The sequence below is a fragment of the Camelus ferus genome, chromosome 9 (assembly GCF_009834535.1).
Source record: "Camelus ferus isolate YT-003-E chromosome 9, BCGSAC_Cfer_1.0, whole genome shotgun sequence".
NCBI classification, from domain to species: Eukaryota; Metazoa; Chordata; class Mammalia; order Artiodactyla; family Camelidae; genus Camelus; species Camelus ferus.
The window spans coordinates 9854897-9868596 of record NC_045704.1 but is presented as its reverse complement, the minus strand read 5'-3'; the positions used below and the strand labels follow the sequence as shown (position 1 = coordinate 9868596).

The following is a 13700-nucleotide window of genomic DNA, read 5'->3' as shown; positions in this document are numbered from 1 at the left end:
TAAATATCGCCCATCTTCTTTATCCGTTCATCTGTTGACGGACACTTAGGTTGTTTCTGTATCTTGTGCATATTGTAAACACGCTGCAGTGAGCACAGAGGTGCAGACACCTCTTTGGGATCCTGTTGTCATTGCCCTTGGATAATTACCCAGACGTGGGATTGCTGAATCACACAGTAATTCTATTTTTAGTTTAGTTTTGTTTTTTTTACATTTCTAGGCTAACTTTTATTTTTTATTATATTTTTATTGAAGTACAGTCAATTTACAATGTGTCAATTTCTGGTGTACAGAACAATACTTCAGTCACATAGGAACATGCCTACTATTTTTAGTTTTTTGAGGAATGAGAGATTCTGGTTTTCATGAAAGCACCAGTGCACGTGGAAATGGAGCCAGCCTCTTCAGGTGAGCTGCCTTCAGCCCTCTCGCGGACAGCCCTAAGCGGGTGCCCAGGCGTCATCCTGGCACTTCTGTTCTGAGGGCTGGCAATTAGGTGCTATGCACCGCAGACCTTCCCTCTCAAAGGAGACAGACCGGGGTCTCCCTTGACAGCCTCCTCCCAGCTCTGGGGACTGGAGGTGGACAGGGAGCATCTCTCTCGATGAAGATGCTCTTCTCAGTGGAGGCCTTTGCCCAAAGCCACAGTCCTATTTTATCCCATAATTTCCCAGGAATAACGAAACATTCCATAGGAATCAGCTCTTGGCTAGCTTATTTTCGAATCTTTTCAGTCAATTACTGCTTCATCTTTTGTAGGATCCACCTTTTTCTTTTAACAGAGTTTTGCTGTCAAGGCAATGATTTCCTAGAATGACAGCTGTAACACGGGCCTCTCATTTTCTCTCATCTGTATCTGCCCAAGTTCCAGAAACGAGCTTGGCCGGCATCCCCACTGCCTTGGCAGCCACGGCCGTGTCCGCCCGTCCCCAATTCTCAGAGGAACTGTTACGTTTAACAGGATGACACTGCTGCTCAGTTGAGATCAGACCAAAGTGGGGAGGTTAGAAACAAGCAGGGCGGTTAGGGGGCCCTTGCAGTAAACCAGGTGGCGGCTGATGTGGTTCAGACCAGAGTGGTGGCAGAGGCGGTGAGATGAGACTGCAGTCCTGCAACTCAGTCTCTCTCTCTCTCCCCCTTGATGGGACTCCAGTCATACAAGTGTTAACCCTGCCCACCACGTCCTATACTTGTCCTATACATGCCCGTGACTTCATTTTAGTTTTATTTTATTTTATTTATTGAGGTGACTCATGCCCTTTTTGGAACCTTTATTCTCTAGTCTCTCTGTGCCTCTGTCTGGCTATGTCTCCTGAATTGTGTTTCACTTCACTCTTTTTTCAGCTGATTCCAGTTTGCTATTAACCCCATCCTCTGAGTTCACAATTTCAGCAACTGCGTTTTTCAGTTCTAGAATTTCCATTTGTTTGCTTTCATATCTTCTAGTTCTTGGTCGAAATTCCCCATCTTGCCGGGCTTTTGCTTGTACACGGCAGTTGCCGTTACTCAGGGCCCCGTGTGGTCTATTTCTGTTACACGCTTCCTTTCCTCCGGGCGTTTTGGGCTGCCCTTGACCGCACGCTGCCTTGCCGCTTTTGACGGTGTGCCCACAGTTCTGTGCGGCGCTGTCGGGGCTGCCCTGCCGCCCTTTGCGGCTGCCCTCCTCCAGAGGGGGTGCGCTTTTGCTTTCTGGCAGGCAGGTGGGCTAGAGACCAGGCCTCTTTATTTAGAACTGGGTTTCTGGCCTTTTGAGGTCTTGCTCATACTCAGTTCACCCTGTGCCCAGGAAGTGGCCCTTCAGGGTCCCAACCCAAAGCCCGGGTGTTCATGGGGTCCTTCCGCCACGGTGGACCCTTCTGCGTGCTGCCGCGAATTTGAAGCTTTTGCTTAAGGAGATGGCCAAAAGCTCCTTTTGGCTCTTCAGTCTCTTCTCTGCTGCTTTTACGTTCAGAGCCAGTAAACCATCAGTGTCAAACCACCCCCGGATGATGAATTCCCCTCTCTTTGTTTCCTTCCCCTTTTGCGTCTTCAAACCGTAAATTCTGCCTGCTTTGGAAGCCCGCCAAGGCCCACAGACAGAGGTTCTTTATATTTTGCTTCATCTCGTTTATTTCTTTATTTTTGCAGTGGGAAGCAGTTGCATCTAAAACAACCTAGTCAGACATTTCTTGGAACCAAGCTTCCATCGGCGTTTCCTTTGAGACCACTTTCCAGTCTTGAATCCATGCATTTATTTAAATTCTTACCGTCATGATCCTGCCCTAAGCAACTCATCTCTCTCCTGGTCTGTCTACCCAGTTTTTGTTTTCTTTAGTAAATATGAAAGGCATGCTTATAGTATGCATTATTGGTAAATATATTACAGCAACGGTAGGCGGGAACATAGGATCTTCCGAGGTGGAAATCCAGCACCGCCTCTTACATGACACACAGCACTCATCAGGTTAGTTAACACTCTGAGCCTCAGTGTCCTCATCAATAAAACGGGTCTCATAAAGGAAACTCCAGAGTCTCGTGGGAATTAAGAAAACTGTCCGCATGGAGGGCTCAGAACAGTGACTGGCATAGAATAGCGCTCAGAACATGTCAGCCGTTACTTTTACTGCCTCCTCCGATTCTGTCTCCACGAAGTGGTCATACGGGTCTATTTTAGACGAAAAGTCTGATTATACTGGGCTTATGTTTAAAACCTTTCCCATCATCCCAAAGATAAAATCCCAAATCTTTACATGGACTTTACAAAGCCCTACACATTCAGTCCCGACTGGAGCATCTCCTCAATGTTTCCCCATCTCTGATACTTTTGGAATTTTGTCAATTTCTCAGAACCAGCAAAATTATGTCCTGACTCGAGGCTTTCACAAAAGCTGTGTCCTCTGCCCAGATGCCCCCCAGCTCTCGCTCTGCCTTCCCATGTTGACGTTCATGGGTCCTCACACTCCTCCTTAAATTAGCATCATCGGGAGGGGGGCTTCCCTGAGGTCTGCAGTCAAGGTCATGTCCCCTTTTCACAGTCAGAGCCATTTTTTTTTCCACCTGGATAGAGACATCGATCTTGAGCTTTGGGATGAATATTTCACTGCAGTTCAGGAAAATGTCGAAATCACCCATCCTGTTCAGGGCAGCTGACAATTCAAGACTTTGCCACAGTCACTATGGCAGCCAAAGCCACAGCTGGTGATTTTGGGTTGGACACATATCTGGAGGCTGCCCATTCTCAGGTCCTGCCCCCTCCCTGCGCTCAGAGAAAGGGGGAAATGAAAGGCCATGTGGAGTCCTTCACAGGGTCAAGAACAGAAGGAGGGGGAGAGGAGGAACCAGCACCTACTGCCACACGGCCAAGTTGCTCTCTCCTGGTCATCCACGACAACTTCCCTCAGGCTCCCCAGGACTCACGCTGGTTTCTGGAGGGAAAGGGGTCCCTTGAGTGTCTCTCGGAGCCCCAGTTCGGCTGGCTCCCTCTAGTGCTGAGGCATCAGTCAGCCCAGGTGGTGCATCGTTGGAGGGGTGTGAGGACATGCTTTTTTGCTATCCATGCTCCTGCGCATTTCTTCTTCAAATTACTTTCCACGTGGGGCGGAGTGGTCTGGCTGCTCCCGGGAGAGTGTGCTCCTCCTTTCACAGTGGAGCAGTCTCCGTGGGAGGCGGCCACCCACAAGGGCCTTTATTGTCTAGTCTCCCTTGTGTCTGCTTGTGACCACAGTGAGTATGCAGAGCCAAGAAATCTGGGCCAAAATAACACGTGTCACTTCCAGGCCAGCAACTTCTACAGGTGGACGCAGCCTTTGTACCTCTCTGTTTCCTTTGGTTGGAAGCAGAGGGGCATCGCCCAAGAGTATGGTGGAGCCACAAATGGGAAGAGGCTGATGTTCCTAAGGAGGAAATTCAAATTCTGCCCAGGAAGACCCACAATGGTCACTTACGTGAGTGAGAAACAAGCTCCCTTTGTGTTAAGACACTGGTGTTTCAGGGTTGGCTGGTTACAGCGGCAAGCGTTACCCTCTCTTGTATCACAATGGTAGTTAAATAATGGACAATTATCTGTTTGATTCTGTCCCCTCCTCAGATGGGAGCTCTGCTGAGCACGGGGACCACATCTGTTTTGTTCACTCCTGTGTCCCAAACACCAAGCACATGACAGGTAATGAGTAAATATCCTTCGAGTGGCTTCTGAAGAAAAGGAATTCATAAGGTCACGTTTATGAAAGTTTATAGGGAACTTGTCCAGGGGTTCTGAGACTGCGGAGAGGATCAGAGAGAGACCTCATTCCATCTGACTTCTAGCCCATGCTCTGCATTTCTTGCAACATTTTAACAACCAAGTTTCTACTACACACCTATCCAGAGCAGCCAAAGTCTAAGACACAGACAACATTAAGTGCAGACAAGGATGTGGAGCTACAGAAACTCTCCTTCACTGCTGGCGGGAAACACAAAACGGTATGGCCACTTTGGAAGATCGTTTGGCAGTTTCTTAGGAAACTAAATGTACTTACCATACAGTCCAGCAATTGTGCTCCCTGGTGTTACCCAAATGCGTTAAAAAGTTATGTCCACACAAAAACCTGCACACGATGGAAGCAACCTAAGTGTCCATCAACAGATGACTGGATAGAGAAGCTGTGGTATATTTATACAATGGAATACTATTCAGCCATAAAAAGAATAAAATAATGCCATTTGCAGCAACATGGATGGACCTAGAGATCGTCATTCTAAGTGAAGTAAGCCAGAAAGACAAATACTGCATGTTCTCACTTATGTGTGGAATCTTAAAAAAAAGAAAGAAAAAAGAGGACACTAATAAACTCATCTACAAAACGAGAAACAGACTTGCAGACATAGTAAACAATCTTATGGTTACCAGGGAAAATGGATAGGAAGGGATACATTTGGGAGTTTGAGATTTGCAAATGTTAACCAGCATATATAAAAATAAATAAAAAAACAAATTTCTTCTGCATAGCACAAGAAACTAATTTCAATATTTTGCAATAACCTTTAATGAAGAAGATTCTAAAAATGAATATACGTATATATATGCATGACTGGGACATTATGCTGCACACCAGAAACTGACACATTGTAACTGACTATGTTTCAATAAAAAAAATAACCCTGCACACAGATGTTTATAGCAGCTTTTTTCATAACTGCCGAAACTTAGAAGCAACCGAGATGCTGTTCAGTAGGTGAATGGATAAACAAATGGGATGGCCCATCCAGACAGTGGACTATTATTCAGTACTAAAAAGAAATGAGCTATCAAGCCATGAAAAGACAGGGAGCAACTTTAAATGCTTTTGTCAAGTGAAAGAAGCCAATTTGAAAAGGCTATGTATCATATGGTTCCAACTATAGGACATTCTGGAAAAGGAAAAACTATGGGGACCCAGAAGGATCAGTGGTTGCCAGGGGCTGGCAAGGAGGGAGGATGCCCAGTGGAGCAGAGAGAAATATCAGGGCAGCGGAACTACTCTGTATGACACTATATTGGTGGATACATGTCAGGACACATTTGTCCGAACCCGCAGAACGTACCACACCGGGAGTGAGCCCCATGTTACTGTGGGCTCTGGGTGGTGACGGTGTGTCAGTGTGAGGTCAGCGGCTGTAACAAGCACACCTTCCAGGCGCCAGCGTGTTGGTGGCGGGGGAGGCTGTGCGCCCGTGGGGGCAGGCGGCGTATGGGAAACCTTGGTATCTTCTGCTCAGTTTTGCTGTGAGCCTGAAAGTACTCTGAGAAATACAATCCATTTATGAAAGGAACCAAGCTACCCATCTGAACTTGGTGCTGAGTTGTGGATGGTGTCCAGGACAAGAGAGCAAGGATTTGCGAAGCAGCTGGGACATCTGTTTTCCTCTAAAACACCCCTCGTCACTGCTGGGGTTAGCGGGCGAGAAGAACAAAGCTCAAGGAAAGGAGTTACTTCCTTTTGTGTGTGTGTTTGAGAAAATCAACAAGGAAACTCAAACACACTTGGCGTTAAACATTGGGACTTCACACCGTACACGACCGTCGAGTCGGGCTGTGTCTGCACAGGCTGGCCCCTGATGGGACGTGCGTGCCTGTCCAGGCGCCCCAGCCCCGCTCCTCCTTGGGGAGCCTCCAATGTGACAAGCATCTGTGGACTGATTTCTCCCCCAGGCGCTATGGATCTGCCCTTGCAAGGGCTTTCAGACGCCACCGATCGATGGTGAACGGTGAATCCTGCTATGAACGATGGGCTCCCTGTGACACCCTGGGGCTTATGATCACATGTGACCTGCCCAGCCAACCCCAGTCTCCTCTGCGGGCTCAGACAGGCTGTTTTAAGCTTTTCACCTGAGTGGTGGTATAGGAGAAGCACACGGGGTTCTCGGGGCAATAGTGACACAGAATGACCCTCCAGACTCAGGGGGACAGAAGGACACCGACAGAGACAGAGAGAGAGGAAAAAAGGAGAAATGAACAGAATTTGCAAGATGCCCAACAGTCAGGGACCAAGACTAAGTGAGACGGGGGAGAGAGCGAGCCACAGACAGAGACAGACGTACTGACAAGGAGACATCTGCTGACTTCCAGGTACCGAGGGTGTGTTTGGAGCTGCTCCGCCCGGCATGGCGCCTGCTGCCCGCAGGTGGCTGTCGAACACCTGACCCAAAGCCCGCCTCAGTCAGGATGTGCTCCGGGTGTAAAACATACTTTGGGTCTGGAAGACACAGGGCGAGAGAAGAGTATGAGTCATCTCCTGGATCTTTTATTTTATTTTTTTCTCTTCTAAAGATTCTTTAAATTTAACTATAGTCAGTTACAATGTGTCAATTTCTGGTGTACAGCATGTCCCAGTCTCTCTCTCTCTCTCACACACACACACATACACACACACATATATATACTCATTTTCATATTTTTTTATTTTTTCATATTTTTTCATTACAGGTAATTACAAGATATTGAATATAGTTCCCTGTGCTGTACAGAAGAAATTTGGTTTTTATCTATTTTTATATAAGGTAGTTAATATTTGCAAATCTCGAACTCCCAAATTTATCCCTTCCCACCCCACTTCCCCTGGTAACCGTAAGATTGTTTGCTATGTCTGTGAGGCTGTTTCTGCTTTGTAGATGAGTTCATTGGTGTCTTCTTTTTTCTTTTTTTATTCCACAAATGAGTGATATCATATGGTATTTTTCTTTCTCTTTCTGGCTTACTTCACTTAGAATGATGATCCCTGGGTCCATCCATGTTGCTGCAAATGGCACTATTTTATTCTTTTTTTATGGCTGAGTAGTGTTCCATTGTATAAATACACCACAGCTTCTCTATCCAGTCATCTGTCGATGGACAGCTTGTTGATCATTTTTTTACATCGAGAAGATAACACTTTTAAACAGATTGGGTTACATGAAATGTGATTATAATTAACGTCCACCAGTTTCTTTCTGCTTCTGTAGTGTGGCTGCTGGACACTTAAAAATGCCTATGTGGCTAGTATTTGTGGTTTATATTGTATTTTTATTGGACGGCGCTGGTTTAGAGAGCTGACTGGCCACCTTAACACCCACAATCTTTGTAAAGGAGACCCCAAGGGAAATGAACACTTCCCCTAAAGCAGACTCCGAGACAGTCTCTGGAGAGCGTGTGACCAAGAGGCATTATTCAGAAACCTGGTGTGACCTTTTCTGTCTGTCCCAAGAGGGATGAACTGACACCCCATGTCTTGCTTAGCAGATCGTGGATAGACTGAATTCCCTTAAATTTTGTGACTTCAACACTGAAGAAGGCACCTGTCACAGTGGTTTTTCTGAGAATGACCTCTCATGTCACTGGATCCTAATGAGTTTTGGACCCTGACTTCATGGTCATGGGGGCTGGAACAGTGCAGAAGACAAAAACAATAAACTGGAAGTTAGGTAAATATATCCAAATGGAAGTGCCCAGAAGAGGAAAGTGGAAATCCAAGGGAGAAAGCATGAGGCTTGTGGAATAGCAGGAAAAAGTTCCTTCAGATGATTAATTGGGGGCCCAGGAGTGAAGAAGAGAGAATGAAGAAAAAGCAATATTTGAGGAGGCAATGACTTAGAAGTTATCCAATTTTACCTCATTTAAATTTTATTCAATTTAAAAAATATTTTTATTATTTTTATTTATTATTATTACTATTGTTAATGGAGGTACTGGGGATCGAACCCAGGACCTTGTGCATGCTAAGCATGCTCTCTACCACTGAGCTATACCTTCTCCCCCTAATTTTATCCAATTTTTAATTATCCAGTGTGATCCATTTTTGTTTCTCAAATGGGATCAGCCATCAAGCCACTGCTTCCAGAAGCTCAGAGAAACCCAAGATGAATACAAATTAGACAGCGTTTAGTGTTCCAGCATGAATTTATCCAAACTTTAAAGGAAAAACTAAGGCCAATCTCAGAAAAATCACTTCAGTGAGGGAGAAGAGAGAATATACTTTGTACCTCATGTGTTTGTCTATTTATTTCTCTGTTTTGAGACATAATTGATATATAAACATGGCATAAGTAGAAGGCGTACAAAGTGTTGATTTGAAACACTGTAACAGTTCACATTGATTACCGCTATAGCATGACCACCTCCATCCCATCACACAGTTGCCATTTCTTTTCTCTCATGGCTGAATAATATACCTTTGTATAAATATACCACATCTTTATCCATTCATGTGCTGATTGACACTTAGGTTGTTCTTAGGTTGTTTCCACATCTTAGCTATTATGAATAATGCTGCAATAAACATGGGGTGCAGATACCTCTTTGAGAGCCTGTTTTCATGTGCTTTACATATACGCTCAGGAGTGGGATTGCTGGATCACATGGTAATTCTATTTTTAATTTTGGGGGGAAGACCTATACTGTATTCTATATCCCATTTTAGAAGGCTAGTAAACCCTTGATCTCGAAACCCAATTAAGGACATTACATGATAAAATATTACAAACCAATCGTGTTCAAAAATCCTTAATGAAAATGAGCAAATAGTATAGTTATATGAAAATAATATTTTATAGCCAAGTGGGATTTATACAATGTAGGCCGGATGACTTAATATTTAAAAGTGACACGCACATTCGTAAAGCGTTCTGTATTTTTAAAAAATTTTAAAAACTAAAAATGCATCAGTATAGCTTGCCTCAATAACGGAGGAAAAACAGGTTATTTGCAGAGCATATGAGAGATTCTGAACACATCTAACAAAATTAAATGGCCATTCACAGTAAACAAGACAAAACAGAACAAAAAATCAAACCTTGGTGAGATGGATGGTGCACTGCCTTAACCTGGCAAAGGCTATACAAGCAGCCCCACAAAGAGCATCGTTTTAAGGCTGAGCTCTCGCTGTCATTGTTCGCATTCAGCACTGCACTAGCGCTCCAGGCAGCACAGGTGAGCGAGAGAAGGGAACAAAAGCACTGGAAATAAAGTAAAACAAACTGCCGCTGCTCACAGAACACACTGTTGTGTCCACGTAAAACCCAATAGAGTATGCAAGCTATCAAAATTAATACATGAATTTTGCAAAGCTGTTGTACAGAAGGGCAATTAAAAACTCAACTGTGTTTCTTCAGATCACCAAAAAAAAGGATAGAAAATGAAATTTTTTTTAAAAAAACCTATCACATACACAACAATCTGAAAACATGTAATAAAAGCAATAAATCTAACGAAGGACAGGTAAGACCACCAGACTGAGCTACAAAACTGAGAGAACTTCTGAAGCTCTGGATAAATGGAGAGCAGAAAGACTCACTATTGTAAAGGCACTGATTTACTCCCAAAAGGAGCCTGTGGACTTGATGCAACTTCAGTAAAAAGCCCAGGGAGACTTTCCTCCCTAGACATACTGAGGCTGAAAGTATCAAACGACATCTTGAGAAACAGAACAAAGCTGGAGGCCTCACTCTGCTCGGTGTCAAGCTTTGCTATGAAGCTAGAGTGTCTGGGTCTGTGTGTTCTCGGTACACAGACACACAAACTGAACTTGAGGAACAGAAGGGGAAGGCTGGGTACAGATGCAGCCAGCAGCCTGCAGGATGACCCAGAACACCAGCAGCCCCGCGGGGAAGGGATGGTCTTTCCAATAAGCTGTGCGGCTCTATGCACAGCCAAGATGTGGACGCAACACAAACGCCCACCGACAGGTGGCTGGGTGAAGAAGCTGTGGTATATTTACACAATGGAATACTATTTGGTCATAAAAAATAGAATAAAATAATGCCATTTGCAGCAGCATGGATGGATCCAGAGATCATCATTCTAAGTGAAGTAAGCCAGGAAGAGAAAGAAAAATATCATTCACTTATATGTGGAATATTAAAAAAAAAAAAGACACAAGTGAACTTGTTTACAAAACAGAAAAAAACTCACAGACATAGAAAACAAACTTATGTTAACCAGGGGGAAAGGGGATGGGTGAGCTTGGAGATTTGCAGATACTAATTACTATATATAAATTAGATAAACAAGTTTCTACTGTACAGCACAGGGAACTATATTCAATATCTTGCAGTAACCTATAATGAAAAAGAATATGAAAATGAATATATGCATGTTCATATATGACTGAAGCATTGTGCTGGACACCAGAAATTGACACAACATCATAAATTGACTACACTTCAATTTAAAAAAAAAAGAAATCTAATCCAGTAAATTTTGCTATATGAAGCAGATTTCCACATGAAAAATATATCTGCACCCTTGACACACATCACACATACACACACTCCCCCCTTATTATTTCTGAGGACTGAGGATATAAACCTAAAAAGTCCGTCTGTAGCTCTGGGAGGAATGCACAGGAAACGCCTCCACACTCTGTAGCAGCACTAGCACGAAATATAAAATAAGAATTAGATAAACTGGGTTGTAATAAAGTTCAGAAATTCTATTCTTCAAAAATACATCAATAAGAGAGCGAACTTCAAATTTAATTTAAAAAGAAAAAAAAAAAAAGAGAGTGAACTTCAACCAGACTAAAAGCAGATATTCACAGTGAACATACCTGATGAAGGACTCACATGCATAATTAGAAAAAAAGAAAGCTTCCTATTGTTTAGCAAAAAAGAAAAAAAAGTGAACCCAATTTTTAAAAATGAGGAAATGAGAAAATGACTCAAGAAGACATTTCACAAAAATAAAATGAATATTCAAATGACCAAAAACCATATGAAAATATTCTCAGCTTCATCAGTCACCAGAGAAATGCAAACTAAAACCACAAGAAGACACCACCGCCCATAACAGCACGGCTACAATAAAAAAGTGAGACACTTGAAGAGGTGGTGAGGACGCGGAATAACCAGGACGCTCATGTGCACTGAGTACTGAGCGATACACTCTGAAAAAATGTTCTGAAGCACCTCCTAAAGTTGAATAAATGCACGGCACCGAACACAACAGTTACACTCCCAGGTTCACTCTGACAGAAATGCACGTGTGTGCTCAGTACTAGACGTGTGTTAAGCTATTCAAAGCTGCACTAGCTAGCGTCTCCTGATGCCAAGCAAACACCTGCTAACCCGAGGCTGGATATGCCCGCTGTGGTGACTTACACAACAGAACACCCTCGAGCAACTGGAGTGGAAGCTCTCCAGCTCCCTGCGTTACTATGGACACATCTTACACACATTTGAGCAAAAAAAGCCACACACGCACCCCTCCCAAAACACTGCAGAGAACGTTCACATGTTGATGTAAGGAACCAAAATAAGCAAGTTTAATCCATGCTATTATTACAAGTCAGCACAGACACTGTGTTTAGAGAGAAGTTACTGGAAAACATACGAATGCTCAATTTGGGACAATTCATCAGGCTGTGCATTTGACACGCACACTTTTCATCTTACTCTTACGTTAGTCAACACACACACACACACACACACAGTGAGACACATCAGAGAAAAACTGCTGAAACCCAAAGACAAATCTTAGAAGCACTGAAAGAAAAAGGACACATTAATTTCAAATGAGCGGCAAGAAGATTTACAGTTTTTGCAAGAGAAATGATTAATGCCGCATTTAAGTGCCAAAAAACCAAAACCAAAAAACCTGCCAACCTAGGACTCTAGAACAGCAGAAAACACTCTTCAAAATTGGAGGTGGAATAAAGACATTCCGGGCGACAAAAAAGTATATTCATCACCAGCAGAGGGGTGCCAAAAGAATAAAAGTTTCGGGCAAAAGGAAAAAAAACATCCTGATGGAAACAGAGACACGCAGGAAGGCAGGAAGGACAATGGACAGGGGTAGACATTTGAGTAAAATCGCAGGTTTGAAGGATGACTTCATCGTTAAGGAACAGGTCAGAACATGGGCACATGCTCACTCTACTCCTGATTTCAAAAATCATTTTGAAAACTATATGTTAAAGTTACAAAGTTGAAAATGACAACAGACACATACACCTACCATACATGTACGAGTGTGGTAGCGCTGTGTTTACGAAAACGCGAGGGGACTTTGAAGGCGCGATTCCAGAGGTCGGCTACGTTAGGTGGGGAAGGAAGGGAGCAGGCTGGCGGATACCAGACATAGGATTCTATCCGTCTTCTAGTTCTCCTGCAGGCTTTTGATTTCACAGTTTTTCTTTCCATGTTCTGTTTAATTCTCTTTAAAGTGGCCTTTGGAAATCGCCCAGCAGTGTGATGACGAAAGTGTAACGGTCAGCTCTCTGAAAGAAAATACCTGATTTGTAGCATCTGTCAGTTTCCAGGGTGCAAGTACTCGGAGTGGCTAATTTCAAGTTCCCAAAGTGACATCACTGAACCTGCGACTGGGAAGGGCTGTTTACAGTCAGGCGTCAGGAACTGGCTTGAGCTGGCTGGCTCCTCGCGTCACGGCCTACAGAGTTCAGTAAGGTGAAACTGTATTAATCTGAGGGCCTGGGGCTACAGGGCTGTCTTTAAGAAAATGAAGTTTAGAAAGAGGAAACAAGAGGGAGGGAGGGAGGGACAGAGAGATACAGAGATAGAAAGAGAGAGAGACAGAGAAAGAGAGAGAGACAGAGAGAGAGAGAGAGGGAGAGAGACAGACAGACAGAGAGAGCCGAAGAGACACACAGAGAGGAAGGGAGACAGAGACAGAGGGACAGGGAGAGAGAGAGACAGACGGAGAGGGAGAAATTTTATTTGGCCAACTAGTAAGAGGGTTTTAGATAAAACCCCAAGAAACAGTTTTTGTATGTAGCTTGCATTGCTAATTATATGGAATTCCAAGATGCAGCCAGCAACTTATTATTATTATTACCTTCACCGAGGAAAATGAGTAACTTTATTAGTGGTACCAAGTCAAAATCCCAGTTGGAATAATCATTTGAATTTGTATGTTTCAAATATTCTTTTTTCAAGAACTGAAGTACTTAAACGTACTTAAGGGAGTATCGTGTATCATCATCATAGTGAGACCTTGCAGTGAAGGAAAGGAGCAAAGGAGACAAGCTTTTAGAAGCTCTGATATGCATTTAGCACTTGGTAAAACCGAACAATGACCAGGTTGGATAGGAGGCGTGGGGCAGAGACGGATGAGGGATGAGGGCTGCCCGACACAGCCTTGAGGCTTCTGTAGAATTTTTCAGGAAGCCGAGTTCTTTTCTCAGCCACGTCATGGGGAGGATCAGGGGCCTACGGGGCAGAAAGAAAACCGGCCGTTTTTACACACCATTGCCCACCGCAGGCTGCTAACTGCA

At 43.9% G+C, this 13700-nt stretch overlaps 1 long non-coding RNA gene across 1 annotated transcript; it reads right to left on the bottom strand.

Annotated features, from left to right (window-relative positions):
* Nucleotides 1-5528: 5528 nt before the first annotated feature.
* On the bottom strand, nucleotides 5529-12884 carry LOC116666035. Its single transcript, XR_004322889.1, has 3 exons — nucleotides 12783-12884; nucleotides 12425-12686; nucleotides 5529-6692 (listed from the first exon to the last, which is right to left on the bottom strand). It is a non-coding gene; the product is annotated as an uncharacterized LOC116666035 (long non-coding RNA).
* Between the last annotated feature and the right edge of the window lie 816 nt (nucleotides 12885-13700).